This window comes from Schistocerca gregaria, chromosome 3 (assembly GCF_023897955.1).
Source record: "Schistocerca gregaria isolate iqSchGreg1 chromosome 3, iqSchGreg1.2, whole genome shotgun sequence".
NCBI classification, from domain to species: Eukaryota; Metazoa; Arthropoda; class Insecta; order Orthoptera; family Acrididae; genus Schistocerca; species Schistocerca gregaria.
Genome location: NC_064922.1, coordinates 754956194 through 754971075, shown reverse-complemented (window position 1 = coordinate 754971075; position 14882 = coordinate 754956194). Strand labels below are relative to the sequence as shown.

General features: G+C 42.7%; 1 protein-coding gene across 1 annotated transcript in view; it reads right to left on the bottom strand.

Annotated features, from left to right (window-relative positions):
• Positions 1–14882, bottom strand: part of LOC126354054 (heparanase-like) — a 300990-nt gene that overhangs the window by 256431 nt on the left and 29677 nt on the right. The window lies entirely within an intron of this gene.

Genomic DNA, 14882 nt, shown 5'->3' with positions numbered 1-14882 from the left:
ATTTGAAGAGCATAAAATAAACAGTCACATTATTGTACTCCTCAAGCCTTCTGACTACAAAACTACTGTGTGAACAGGTCATGTAACCAGAAATTTTTGTACAGTGGTAGGAGGGAGTGTGGCGAACAACATACTAGAAATACTGACCGTTAAGGATCACTGTTGGGGTGTATGTGCATCTGAAGGTCACTTTCATACATTTTTCTTGAACAGCTCAAACAGTGGCCACCAGTGAAAATGTAACTGCATTAAATTTATGACAAAAACGTCTTGTTCATTTTTTCTGTAGGGCTAACAGTTTTCTTGTAGTGAGCAAAAGAACATAAACATCTCACATAAGGTTTTTGAAGGCCAGATATTACATTGTGGGTTGCATAAAACAACTTTGGTAGGGATAGCTGAATCAGCCAGTAGGGATAGCTGAATCAGCTAGTACGTAACTTATAACAGCACAAGCAAAATAGTTCAAGGTTATAAAAGGGAGTCAGAAAACACATTTGGAATAACTGAGTAGAGCTGAAATACCAAAAAGAAACTTGATCATTAGAATGAAGAAGAAAAAGGGGGTTAGAGGCTACATATACTATTAAAGATTTAAGATCGGTGTGCCAAATTTTTGGTAGATATTGGAGAGTAAAGGGTAGGTAGACCCATGGGAGGGATGACCTACACTAGGTCAGTTGGGTCCATGGAAGGAATGACCTGTACCGTTTCTTTTATGTACAGAGGAGACTACAAGGTCGCTCACACTGAAGAGATTAAATGTTATTTACAAACCATTTGCCCATAGAATAATAAGGCGTGAGCTCAGCTCTAGCAGAGGTATGAATCTGTACGGTGATGGTTACTCATGCTAATGGAAAGTTCTCCAAAATAGCTGAAGCAAAATAGATTTATGTGACCAGTTGTATTCACGTTTCCGCATATGTTGACTTACCATAAATCTGACATTTGAAGTTGCAATCAGGTTTGTAGCTTAAAATGTCAGCATGTAACTCTTTATGGTAAAGGTCTCAATAAATCTGAGATACTTTTGTTCTATGATTAATGATGAAAACGCACAAAAGAACAGTTAAACCTGATTAACCAGGACAGAGGTGGCTAAACAGACCTATTATTTCTCATATTCTTTGCTACAAATCGGAAAATAACGTACATGGAAATTCCATACAAAAAAAAGCAACAATATATGGAAAAGGGAGAAATTATTTGTTACACTAGAATATATTATGAATGAAGGTATGGTCAGTGGAACATTCACAAATATGACAGACTAAATATACAACTATCAGTCAGAATATTATGACCACCTACCTAATAACCGGTAGATCCGCCTTTGGCGACACACCATGGCGCGCGTGCGCGCGCTCTCACACACACACACACACACACACACACACACACACACACCAAATTCCCGTAAATTCTGGGGAGGAGCAATTAGCTCTGGTGTTATACTCAGTCACATCCCAAAAGAGTTCGATCAGGTTCAGATTTGGCCATCACATCAATTGGAACTCGCTGTTGGAAAACATGATAGTCATGAGTGTGTGCACGTGGTCTGCAACCAGTGTACAATACTCCTTGGTCATCAAGGTGTCTTGCACAAGGTCCACTAAACCCATGGATGCCCACTTGAATGTTTCTCAGAGTATAATGGAACTGCTGCCAGCTTATTTCCATCCCACAGTACAGGTATCAAGGAGCTGTTCCCCTAGAAGATGATGGACTCACACCTTCCCATCAGCCTGATGATGAAGGTATCAGGATTCATCAGATCGTGCAACACTCTGCTGCCGCTAGCATAGCCCACCGGGGAGGAAGGTGGGGGGGGGGGGGGGGGGGGTCGAGGGGGAGATCTAGAAACACAGACTAATGGGGGCTGTTTGAGGTCCTACAGTAGAATATCAAGTCGGTTGTCGGTTCCCAGCTGGTCTTCCCAGTTTTGGGCGGTATGCAGACAGTCTGAACCGCTGGTTGTGGACAGAGTTGAGTGACATAGGTGGGTAGTTATCTGACAGATTGTGAGTACCTAACTTTCAGAAGCCGTTGTCGTTTAACCAGCAGCAGTGAGACACCGGCTTCCACCTGGAGGCTGTCAACAGGACTCACATGGAATGTCCCCATTGCTAAGCTCAGTACAGATAGTGCTGCCGACCAATAGGCAGCATATTCATAGCCCAGGTGGGATAAAATCAGCACTTTGTAAAATCTAAGATGAACTGTGCGGTCCACACCCTATGAGAAGCGACTAAGAAAATGGACAGAATTCAGCTTCTTCATGCAAGTTGCTTTGAGCTGGTGGACATGTGGCTGCCAACTTAGCTTTTGTCAGAGAAATTGGCCCTTAGTAAAATGTGTGGGTCCTTTGCTGGTTTCAGGACAAGAGTAATAATAATACCTTCCGGTCATTGAGAGGGAAATACTCCCTCCTGCCAAACGTGATTAAAAAGCTAGAGGATATGTTTCATGCTGTCAGCATGAAGATGTCTGAGTACTTGGTTGTGGATTTTGTCAGATCCAGGGGCCATATCTCGACACTATGCCAAAGCACTGCAAAGCTCCCATTCACTAAAAGGGACACTCTATGACAAGAGAGCCATGTGCACAGAAAGATACTGAGTGGCACTCAACAAGGTGTTTCTGGGTCAGGAAACGAGGATGGTAATTTACTGCAAGCGGACACTTCAGCGAAGTGTGCCGCAAAATATTCAGCAAGAACTATGATATCAGTGCAGATGTTACCATTAACAAGGATGCCAGGAGCTGCCACGGGTGGTGGATGGCCCAAAAGAGGTGGAGTTTATCCCATACTTGGGACGATGGGGTGTGGGATTGCATAGTTGAGACATATTACTCTCAACACTCCTGCTTCCTCTCCTTCATTAAGAACCACGCTTTTGCCCATGGTCTCTTGAATAGTACTAAATTATCCATAGAGGGATGGCACTTGTGCCATTGAAGCACCCTGTTGCATTCCCTGATAGCTGTGGCTATATCTTCAGACCACCATGGCACTGGTGGTCATCAAGATTAGCTGGAGGAGTAGGGTATCATTCCTACTGTAGCATGAATAATAGTATGAGTAGTACCCTGTACCAATTTGTCGATATCTATCACACAACTGGCTGCAAAATTGGCTGTAGAGGACAAGCTTGCCAGTCAGCTTTCTGAAGCAACCAACATGGAGCATGTTCTAGATGTCTGTGAGTAGAGAAGGTAAGAACAACAGGAAAATGGTCGCTGTCACAAAGATCACCATGGACACGTCACTAGATCAGAGGTAAGATACTCAGGCTGCAAACTGCAAGATCAATAGCTGAAAATGTTTCTTGGGCCTCAATGAAATACGTTGCAGCTTCAGTTTTGAGCCGGCATATGTCCTAGTCTGAATGGAGCTGTTCCAGTACTCGGCCTCTGTGAGACAGTGTTGCAACCATGAAGAGGATTACGGTCATTTAAGTCCCCCAATAAGAAAAAGGGGGCAGGGAACTATGTCACTAATTTGAACAGCTAGTGTTAATGGAAAGATCCATCAGGGGATAAATAAACATTACATATTGTCATTTGAACTGACAGGTAGACACTAACGGACATGGCCTCTAGTGCAGTGGTAAGGGGCACCTGCTCACTGAAAATATCACAGCATATGAGGGTACAGACCGCACTGCAACATTAATGTCATTGGTACAGTAGGGACGGTAGTTTTTCAGATCAGGGAGGTGTGTTGCCATAAACCATGTTTCCTGAAGCACTATGCCAATTACTGAGAAACTAGCCATTAAATGCTGGAGTTCAGCCAAATACCGACAGCAGTCATTACAGTTCTATTGAAGGTGCATTAGAGTCAGGTCCAGGAAAGTGGTGAATGGAAAATATTAGTGTGATTACTTAGTTACCATGTCATGGTCCACTTGGTTGCACGATCCATAGTTCATGTGCATAGGCTTGACTGCTGCAGGGCTGGGAAGCACAGAACATCCAATGCCTCAGAGAGTAGCTTATCTTTATGCTTATCCTTCTGAAACTTTGATTTTTGCAAAGATTTCCCCATTTTCTCTTCCATAAGAGAAGAGGACTGTACTTTTCTTCAGCTCGCGCCTGTGGCTGCTGGTCCTTGTCTTGAGAGGGAGCCACCTTGACAGGTGGCCTCATCTCTGATGCCAGAGGATGACCAGGATTCTCTGGTAGCACCAATGGTGTGGGAATCACCGGTGTTGTAGGTATAGGAGAGGAGGAAGATGTCGTTCCTGCCCCCAACTATGGGGCAAGCCCTGGTATACGACAATCGGGGCCATGAGGTATTATGCAAGACCTTGTCATCATGTGAGGTGTGGACTGTGACACAACAGTTGCAAAATTGGAGGTCATATTAGTCAGATGAAGTCTTTCAAACTTTTTCCTTGCATCTTGGTAAGACAGGCATTCAAGCATTTTATACTCTTGAATTTTCTTCTCCCTCTTGAACGCTGAGCATTGTGATGATTGAGGAGGTTGTGATGCCGGACAGTTGACACATTGAGTGGTTTGATCACAAGGGCTGCCCTCATGGGATGCCCGTCCACATGCACTTCAGACTGCCTCATTAGAACAGTGGGAGTGCACATGTCTGAACCTTTGGCACTTAAAACATCTCATCGGAGAAGAAAAGTAAGGCCTGACATCACACCTACAAACCATGACCTTAACCATCTCATGTAAAATGTTGCCCCTGGGGGCTAGGATAAAAGCTCCAGTGTCCACTCTACCTTTGGGTCCCTTCCGGATGCGGCAAACAAAATGGACTCCACGCCACACCAGATTCGTACACAGCTCTTCATCAGTTTGTAGCATTAGATCCTGATGGAAGAATATCCTTGAATACTGGTCAGCTTGTTATGAGGAGAAATGGTGATTGGTATGTCTCCTAATTTGACATGGACCTGAAGTGCCCTTGATTGGTTGGTATGTGACGTTTCCATCAGCAAAGATCCCCTTCTCATCTTCTCTATTGCCGTTGCCGCAACCTTCCCAAACTGATCTTCAATATTTTCAATGAAAAACATTGGCTTTCTTGAAGCAAAAGACCTGCCGTCAGTGCAGAAACAAACCAAGAAGTCTGATTTAGATTTGGGGAGGGAGGGGGGGGGGGGGGGCACCAGCACCGTCATCAGTGCCAGTACAAAGTCCCAATTTTTACACAGTACAATTGCTAACTCAATCCAGTCTAGCAACTGTCACAAATGATGATGATGATGATGATGAAGAAGAAATGATGAGGACAACACAAACACCCAGTCCCCAGGCAGAGAAAATCCCCAACACGACCGGGAATCAAACAGTGGACCCCACAATCCTGAGGCAGCAATGCTAGCCACTAGCTTCTGCATTAGAATTACTGTTCCTGACTGATGAGATGGTTGTACTGGCAAAGCCACCATTATGTTTGATCCACTTCATTGCAGATCATCCACCCCGATGCCACTCACTCCAGTCAGAGACTCTCCCTGTGGGCGCCAGTCCACCAAGGCAAAAGCCACCTAGCACACAAGCCATTGCCCAAATTCCTGGTACCTCAAAGTGGACAGGCACCTATGCCTTGGCTGACACGGGGAGGTCACAGCTCAGGCATTGGCAGCACAATCCCAGCGTTGTAAGGAGGCTACCACTGAGAGGGTGCATGACAACCACATCACGACTGACTAGCTACCGCGCTGTATTTCGGGTGCAGAGGTAGATCCACTTGATTGGTAGACACAAGAGATAACAGCGCACAGTGTAAAGTGCCCCATAGTAAGGGGCCCTTCCCCAATCAGCCCACACTTCGGTGACATTTGGAAAGTGGAGGCCAAACTCAAACATGGGACCAGAATTTAAAAACCCAAAAAATGTGAGGAGAAAAGGCATTTAAAAAAGGTGAAAAGAGCGAAAACCTTCAAAAGTCCAAAGAACAGTCACAATACCTAGGTAAAAATATCTGACCCAATGAAAAAGACTCATATTAGTCACCTCCTACAAGAGGCAAGGAAGAGCTGCAGGTCTATTCTAGCCCCTGACCTGTAGGGGGGACTTGCACTCTGCCCAGCATTAAAGTCTGATGTTAGTTCTGCCCCAGTTCACTGCCTGTCCTGTTTTACTAGTTTGCCCAGGCTACAATTTCCAACATCTGTAATGATGTCCAACCTCATGATGTCTGTATGTTGTCTCGCCTTGGTTTCGCCACACGTTGAAGACACTCAACACAGTGCTCCGCAAACACCCAAAAAGTAGTGCAGATTCCGAAATGCTCATGCTGACCCTCTGGGCCATCATAATCTGCCATCGGTCAAATTCAGATACATCACACACCTTCCCCATGCTACGCACTGACAGTACACCCACTGATACTACATGCACCATGCATCTGTCTGATTAGCAGTCATTCCTAGCTAAGTGATGCTGCTATTGTCTGGATGGGTTGATATTGGCAGTAGGTCACTAATCATAAGGTTCTGGTTAATCGGTGTTGTTGGCATGATTCGATCCTTTGTCAAATCGAATTAGATTAATTGATGGAGCTTCATTTTCAGAAGTAAAAAATGGATTCTCCTTTAAAAGTCTTTAATTGTGGAAAAATCATGTTAATAGAAATAAAAGTAAACTTATTATTATTTAAAGGCTGTTCTGTTGTTAAGCAGTGTTGCAATTAGTTATGTTGTTGAGTTGCACATCTTTTTCCTAAGTGGGGGAATCTGTTGCATAACACGGGATTCTTCAGAATAACATCTTACACTCTTATGCTCTTAGGCTGACAACAGATGTTTGTGACAGCTGAAAACTGGTAAGTGTAAAACGTCCCACTGTGCACATACTCATTTTTATGTCTGTGCGATAAAGTGTTAGTCATGTCAGCTCGGGGACATCAGCGAGGCCCAACAATGAATAAGCCTCTCCACTTGCTGTGACAATGCATTTGTTCATTGGACATCATGGTTTGGTGGTGCCTTAGAGGTTAAGGGACAAAGAGACAAGCTCAAGAACGTAAATGAGCATAAACAAACGGAAAAACTGTTCAAGACCTATCACAGTTTGGTTTGAAAGCTAATGCCCAAGCAAGATACTTGCATATTGTAATAGGATATCATAAGCTATGAGATCTGTTCACCCACCATTGTAATTGAGGCTATATACCAAAAACAGTGGACTTAAAACACAGAAAAATTACTGCTTGCTGTTCACAGCATTTAATGGCTTGGACATATTAAGACTCTCTTCCAGCACCTGCACATTGCAACAAAGAGAAGTCTATTAGCACAGCACTGTGGTACTGCATAGCAGGACCACAAAAGTAATTAACGTCAAGAAGAGTGAATGGAAGTTAGTTACGACTTAAAACTAATGTACACACATCAGGATGACAGATCGAGCATGGAGGGTAACCGCGAGTCTAATGCACAATGAAGAAAAACTTCAGCCAATAAGTGGATCATAATCATGTATTCAGTTCCTCAGTGACCAGACTGGTACCAAAAAGGAAGATGACAGAAGATGCCATAATAGTGAATTCAGCTGGTTGGCAGCTCGTTTGTATGGAGATGAAGGGATCAGGCTAATAAATCAAACATTGTTAACAGAACAGTAGCTAAAAGGGCAGTGCCATCAGCTAGTCGTAAAAGACCATCTGGTTGTATAGCCTTGGTGTGTAGTAATGGTATAATCGAGGTATTTAGGGTAACGACAATGCTTACGGGTAAAATAGTTGCACGAGATACAAAGCGAATTTCAGGATGAGTTGGCTTGCAAGTTGGGAGCAGGTCCAGGCCTCTTGGCCCTCATGTTTCTGGCAGAAAATGCAGTTCTTTGCCATTAATATAATTGAAAATGTATGTCGGAGCCACTGGTACAGATGATTTCAGCAACTTGGTACTCACAGATAATAAAGATCCACTGACAGACAATGGGAGAAATAAAAGTTTTGGGCCCGTGGGATAGATCAGTGGAACTTGCTGTCTACATGTGCACAAAGGAGGGATTTAAGAAGTAATCTGACGGATACAGCCAGGTTGAGCTTCAGGGGGTTGGAACTCCTCAGTGGAGGAAAAGTTATGTCATATTTGAGGTGGTAGACTGTGCAGGGATATGCAAGTAGCAGTTGAAGAGTAGAGGAAAAGAATGCACTTTGACCACTTTTTTTTTTTTTTTTTTTTTTTTCCAAAAATGAGTTATGTATGCCATGAGATGTAGGGTTCTGTGTTGTTTAAAATTGTTAATCAGCCAGTCTAATAAAACAAACAGTTCACATTCTATGACCCATTTAGGTTAAGTATTCAGGAAAAGAATGTGCTCTCACTACAGGGAATAAGTGTGCTTTGTCCAATTTTGTGTATTAAGTTTTAGATTCTTTGTTCCTTGTCAGTTGGCACACGATGCAGAAGCAAGAAACAGAATTTTTCTTTATGGTGCATTCTTGATAACAATGAGAATCATTACTTTGGTTTCAGATATTGTGTTTAGTAATGTAGGTGTTGTAAGAGATTCATTTCAGCTTTGATAGTTTATTATTTGCAGCCAGAGACCAAGGCCGTATTTGTGAGCTGCTTTTAGGCTGAACAGGTTTTATAAACAACTGAAATTTTTGCCATACATTAAACCTGTTTTATTACCGCATTATCGCATAACAGTATCATAAAAATCAAAATTGTTGTTCTGAAAAATGAGTAAGAGACTCATTTTTCAAGCATTTTAAATGGTTCTTAAATGTATGTTACTGGTCCTAGGATTTAAAGGTTTCAATTTATACAACTTCTGTGCACTCTGTTTTGTAATGAAATTATCCAGTCAATGAGTTAAAAATGTGTTCCACTGCTTCAGCGTCTTCCTTTGATATAGTGTGATGTCTTCCTGTTAAACCAATAGGAATTGGAGCACTGATGGTGTTGTTGCTGACCTTCAGCTGGAAACCCATATCCAGCAGCTGGTCCATGTGGTAGCATGAAGCTCACTACAATTTCATTTAACTCATAACTGGCGTCTATAACCTCTGCAATCCACCAGTCACAGTCATACACACATGCCACAAACAGCCCCCTTCTCAGGACGTGAATCCGAATTTTATCCTGCTGTTTCTGAGGTGTTGGTCGAACGAATGAAATTTCTTCTTTCTTGCTCTTTAAAGTATGTGCAGTATGAGTTTGCCCGTCACTCTGAGTGCAAAGATGTGTTGTTTTTTTTTAATTCTTTTCACAGCAGTAGTTTGTTTGGACTATTCTTCTTTTTCCCACTCACCGAATTCTCCAATTTCCTCTTTGGACAAAATAATGAGGGCTGAGGATGTGTAAGATTTCATGATTCTTGTAAAATCCTCAGCATTCTGAATGGCAACTGTATTTGGTCTGGAAAGATCATGTTTTGTAGCATGGTGCTTCAGCAGGCCTCCTACACCATCACAAGTCCCCTTTCCATGACCAGTAGAACTGTATACCCAGTCAGTTGTCACAAGTGAAGTGCTCAGTTCAAAAAGCTGGTAACAATTTTTAAAATGACTAGGAGCACCATCAGAAATAATGATAATCTTCTCCGCCCCAGTTTACAGCTGAAGAATTTTCCACATTTCTAGCAAAGCATGTGCTGAGTCATGTCCTGTGTCATCACTTATAACTCCAACACTTATCGTCTTGTTTCGAAAATATATCACTCCTGTAACAATTGAAACCTGGTCATTACTTCAATGACACTCTTATACTTCTTGCGGGAGAATTACAGACCAGTTCTCAGCAAAATTGCAGTGAAGCACTAAACATAGTTCTTCAGCCTGTGCACACTCTTTCACTTCTGCAGTGTATTGTCGCAATTTCTTCAGATACTGCTTTGTTACTGCTTTCACTGACCATTTACCAAGTTCATCAGTGAAAATGTCAAAGGCAACAGTTTTCTTAATTAGTTTATTTTCCTCCCAAGTTTCTGCAGAGTTACCTGCTGTGTATTCCAGGCCAAGTGTCTGTAAAGACAGTCCTCCCTTTCCAGGGCAGTCACCACATTCTTGAAACAAACAAGTCTCTCACTTAAAGTCACTGACTACTAATTACTTCATATGGCCAACCAAGGTGTCATGTCACATGCTCCAGTATGTTCTTCAAAGTTACCACACAAAGTTCAAAATTCGCATGGTACACAGATAAAAAGACATCTCTAGGTGGGTGTGGAACTACCCAATTAGGTCGTAGTGCATAAAATTTTGATCTTCCAATATGTGAAGTTGTATAGTTGCTCTTATAAATTACAAAACTTTCTTTTAATACTGTGAGTCATGTAACTCTTCACTTTCACAACTTTTTGACCTCCTACTGTTACAGTTACAGTGGAATTTCTGTTGACACCCTGGTGAGAACAGTCCCATTTATCTTCCAGATAAAATAACTGCTCAATTTGAACTAGAGATGCTTCTACATCATGACCATAATAGGGATCTGGTCTTCCAAATACTCCTTTTACAGACCTCACATTTCTTGATTTGTCTACCATGTACTTTGATACAGATGGAACATGGTCCAAAATGGTTTTCTTTGCAAATGTCTCTGGAATAATAGTTAAAATGTGCACCTTCTCACTCTAGAATGCATAATATTCAACAGCTGAATTGATATTTGTGTCGAAATTCCTGGCAAGAGGTGCAAGAGTGATTTGGTTCATTTTATTCTGAAGATGGAATTTCTAGTTTGAAGGGTGTAGTCAGTTTTGCTGTAGTGTATTCATCCATAGCTTTAGTAATTTCTCTGCACTTTCTTGATGAATGGAGCTTATGACTCGACTTCACTGGCCACAGTTTCTTATTAGGACCAACACCTACCTCTGTAATTCGACTGATTCAAGGTATTTAATTATTCCTCTATTGATGCAAAATCTGCAAAATCTCCATCATCTGCACCATGGGAGGCTTCATCTTGTTCAGATACTATCATTGTTGTTAACCTGTCAAAACATTTAGAACACAAAAAGTCATCACTGGAAACACCTTCACTTTGAAACAGAGTCTTCAAATGAGTACACTTATTCCCAGTCTGAACAAAGTCTGTTTTTTTGTTTGTCTTATACATCCTTTATGGATATGCAAATATTCAGCACACTTCACACTCCTGTGGCCCCAGACAGGAGACATTTCAAAACAGTCCCTTTCACAAAACACACTGCAACTGTGTCAACTGGCAAATTCCTCACGAAAACATAGAACTCACTGGATGGTCTCAGATTCCTTGGAAGCCTCTTCAGTAAACAGATATGAACAACTACAATGCAGAAACCTGCAACGAACAACCACAACAACGAAACTAACAAGAAACTACAGCAAAGTGTAAGAAATATCTGCAACAATGAAAAATGAAAAGAAATAACTGCAACAAAGAAAGTGATAAGAAATAACTGCAACAAAGAAAGTGATAAGAAATAACTGCAACAAAGAAAGTGATAAGAAATAACTGCAACAAAGAAAGTGATAAGAAATAACTGCAACAAAGAAATTGATAAGAAATAACTGCAACAAAGACAGTAGAAATAAACACTGTAACAAAGAAGTTAGTAAGAAACAACTTCAGTGAAGACATACATTACCCTTAAACCTTATTTTGTAAATTATAAAAAAATTCAAAAGGTGACAGTAAAAGAACTTTGACAGGTATGTCCAAATGGAGGGTACCATTGTAATCATAAAGCAATTATCATTCAAATAAAAAAAAAAGCTCTAACACAATATCTTTAACTGGTACAGAGATACAGCATTTTAAAAAATGTTCCGAAATTTGCATATTCAAAATGGTGTTCACAGTGTCATCTTTGGATGCCTGTAGCTTGAGGCAGGAATTTTTTTGGAGAAAACAAAAAAATGTGTGTTTCTTACTTACTCCTGAATTTTAACATATGCTAAAATCAATAACATCCAAGACTATGAAAGTGGCCCCACTGCCTGAAGTGATACGGGTTATGCCATCTTCTATTCTGCTAAATAAAAGTAGCAAGTTTTTTCCTTGTGCTGCATGACATTACTTTAAACATTATGCCCACAAAAGTACAATTTAAATATTGAAGGACTCAATACTAAATTACATGTATTTTAGCAGCACCACCGTTTAGGATAGGGAAAGTTAGTTTCGTGCGATATTCTGAGCACAAGTTACAGCCAGGAGTGGGCCAGATTACAGTGAGTTATGCACACCAATGGTTGCGAAGTAGGATGGGGGCCACAGGGCCGTCGAACCGCAGAAAAGAGTAAACACAGCAGCAAGCACAGCACAAGTTGCAGGCAAAAGGGGCCCACTGGTGCAACCCAGGTGTTGTGCGTACATGACTCGGAGCGCTGCGTTACCAAAACAGTGGCGCACAGCCAAGTATAAATAGGTGCCGTTTTCTAACGGGATTCATTCAAGTGTGGCAGCTCTCCTGGATGGCGAGGCGTGTCACACCGCCACGCTACATGCAGCAACAGATGGGGCGCCAGCGTCACAGTCCACAGCAGGTCGTTGGTTCGATCGTCTGAGGCTGTCGCGATCTCAACCACGCTGGCGAGAAGAAGGACGCAGCTCACACCGAGCAGCACTGAGTTGGCAGGGACTCAGAACACTGAGCCAGCTCCTGGCATTCAGATTACGATGCACTCCGCTGGCGTACAAGGCTGACACACAGCGTGTTGCACTGGGCTGCTGGGGCAGTGGCCTCAGCATTGCTGGACCCTGTGGCGTGGACCAAGGTCACGGAATGGGGCACGGTAGTGGAAACAAATAAATCTCTTGGACAGTTCTCGACGAATTTTAATACGGCACCTCCTGGCACCCATCCATTACATTTGGTGTGTTCCCGCTACATTTGGTCATTCTGATAAATTCGGTGGCAGAAGTCGCCTCAACATTTGGTGTCAGAATAGCGGATGTCATCTGTACAGAATGACATTCGAGCACACTACCTGCAGTACAGTGACAAGATGTGGTGAGTGCTGACAAAATTGTTCTTTTTGAGTGTTGGATGTTTTCTCCCTTGTTTGTGTTTTGAGTATGGCCTGCAAGAAGCCACATTTTTAGATGTTTAGCTTGGGCATATTATTTTTTTGTCAGAGTAAGTGGTAGTGTATATGAGGCAGTAAGATTTATTATTTTTTTCGTGGCAGTTAATACTTTTGGTTTGGTTTATGATGATACTGAGTATGATGATATGGAGCTGTAGGAAGTCCGGTTTTTCTTGTACTTAATTGTTTTGTTTCAGGACTAACTGGGAACAAAAGCAACACAATGACAGAGTGTTGCGGATTTTGATGGAAAGATAGCACAACTGACAGCAGACAATATGCAGTTGAGGAATGAATTAACAGCTAGATGTGATTGGGAAACCACATCTGATTAGTCGTCGTTGCGTTGGGTGCAGGAGATAGATCCAGCTGCCAGAAGGAATTTTTACGTTTTGTTTTATGTCATGGTTTTAAGAGAGCACTAAACCACATTTAAGTGTTCTCGTAGTAAGGAAATACACTATAGGTGCTGACCCAAACTAGTTAAGAGATAATTAAGCGTCGACCCTGCGACCGGGTCTTTCCGTAGAGGGTAATAATCTAACAGCACCACCATTTAGGATATGGAAAGTTAGTTTTGTGTGATATTCTGAGCACAAGTTACAGCCAGGTGCGGGCGTGATTGCAGTGAGTTACGCATACCAACGGTTGCGAAGTAGAATGTAGGCCACAGGTGTGTTGAACCGCTGAAAAGAGTAAACGCAGCGGTATGCCTGGCGCAAGTTACAGGGGCTCACTGCTGCAACCCAGGTGTTGTGCGTAGGTGACTCGGTGCAGCGCATTAGCAAAACAGTGGTGCACAGCCGAATATAAATAGGTGCCGTTTTCTAAAGAGATTCATTCAAGTGTGGCAGCTCTCCTGGTCAGTGGGGCGTGTCACACTGCCGGTCTACACGCAGCAACAGTTGGGGCGCCAGCGTCCCAGTCCACAGCGGGTCTGCAGCCAGCCAGCAGCAGGCCACTATTCGGCTCGCTACCGCAGGCAGTCATCTCGGTTCCTGATACACGCCAGAGACATCCTGAGGCGAGGGCCCCAGATTCGGACGCTGGATCACAGGCACTTGCTCATTGCTATGATCTCAGCCATGCCGGCAAGAAGAAGGATGCAGCTGGCCACCCGCAGCTCACACCAAGCAGCGTTGAGTCGGCAGGGATGCAGACCACTGAGCCAACTCCTGGCATTCTGACAAAGACGCTCTCTGCTTGCGTACAAGGCCGACACACAGCGCGTTACACTGGGTCGCTGGGGCAGTGGCCTCAGCATTGCGGGACCCAGTGACGCGGATCAAGTAAAACGGGGAATGGTAGTGGAAACAAATAAATCACTTGGAAAGTTCTCAACGAGTTTTAATACTGCACCTCATGGCACCCATCCACTACTTTTGGTGTCCTCCCGTTACATTTGGTCAACCTGATACATTTGGTGGTAGAAGTGGCCTCAACAGTACATAACATGTCCTTCCAAATGAAATTTGTATTCATTTATTTTGTGCATTAGTATCCATGAAATTCAGTTTAAGACTTTAAAATAGCTCACCTGAACAATTTGATAATGTGGACAAAGCATGTTCTTTTCCTGTGCTCTTCAATTGGAATTGCTGAGATCAGAAGTGTATTTGATGGGTCCATTCGGAAAGCCCCAATGGAAAGTCTTACCCCAAGATGGTGAAGTGGGTCACAGCACTGCTAGTGCCACTAAACCATATACCCAGCATCTGCAGTCCAATTGTGATAACACTGGAAGAGTCGAGCAATATGTACCCCAAGAGGTATGACCAAAAAATAGGCGTGCAACTTGAGTTGACATGTGCGAGGCAGCCACATCAGTTTATTATCAAGAAGTACACCCAGAAAACAGGACTTAACAACTACTTTG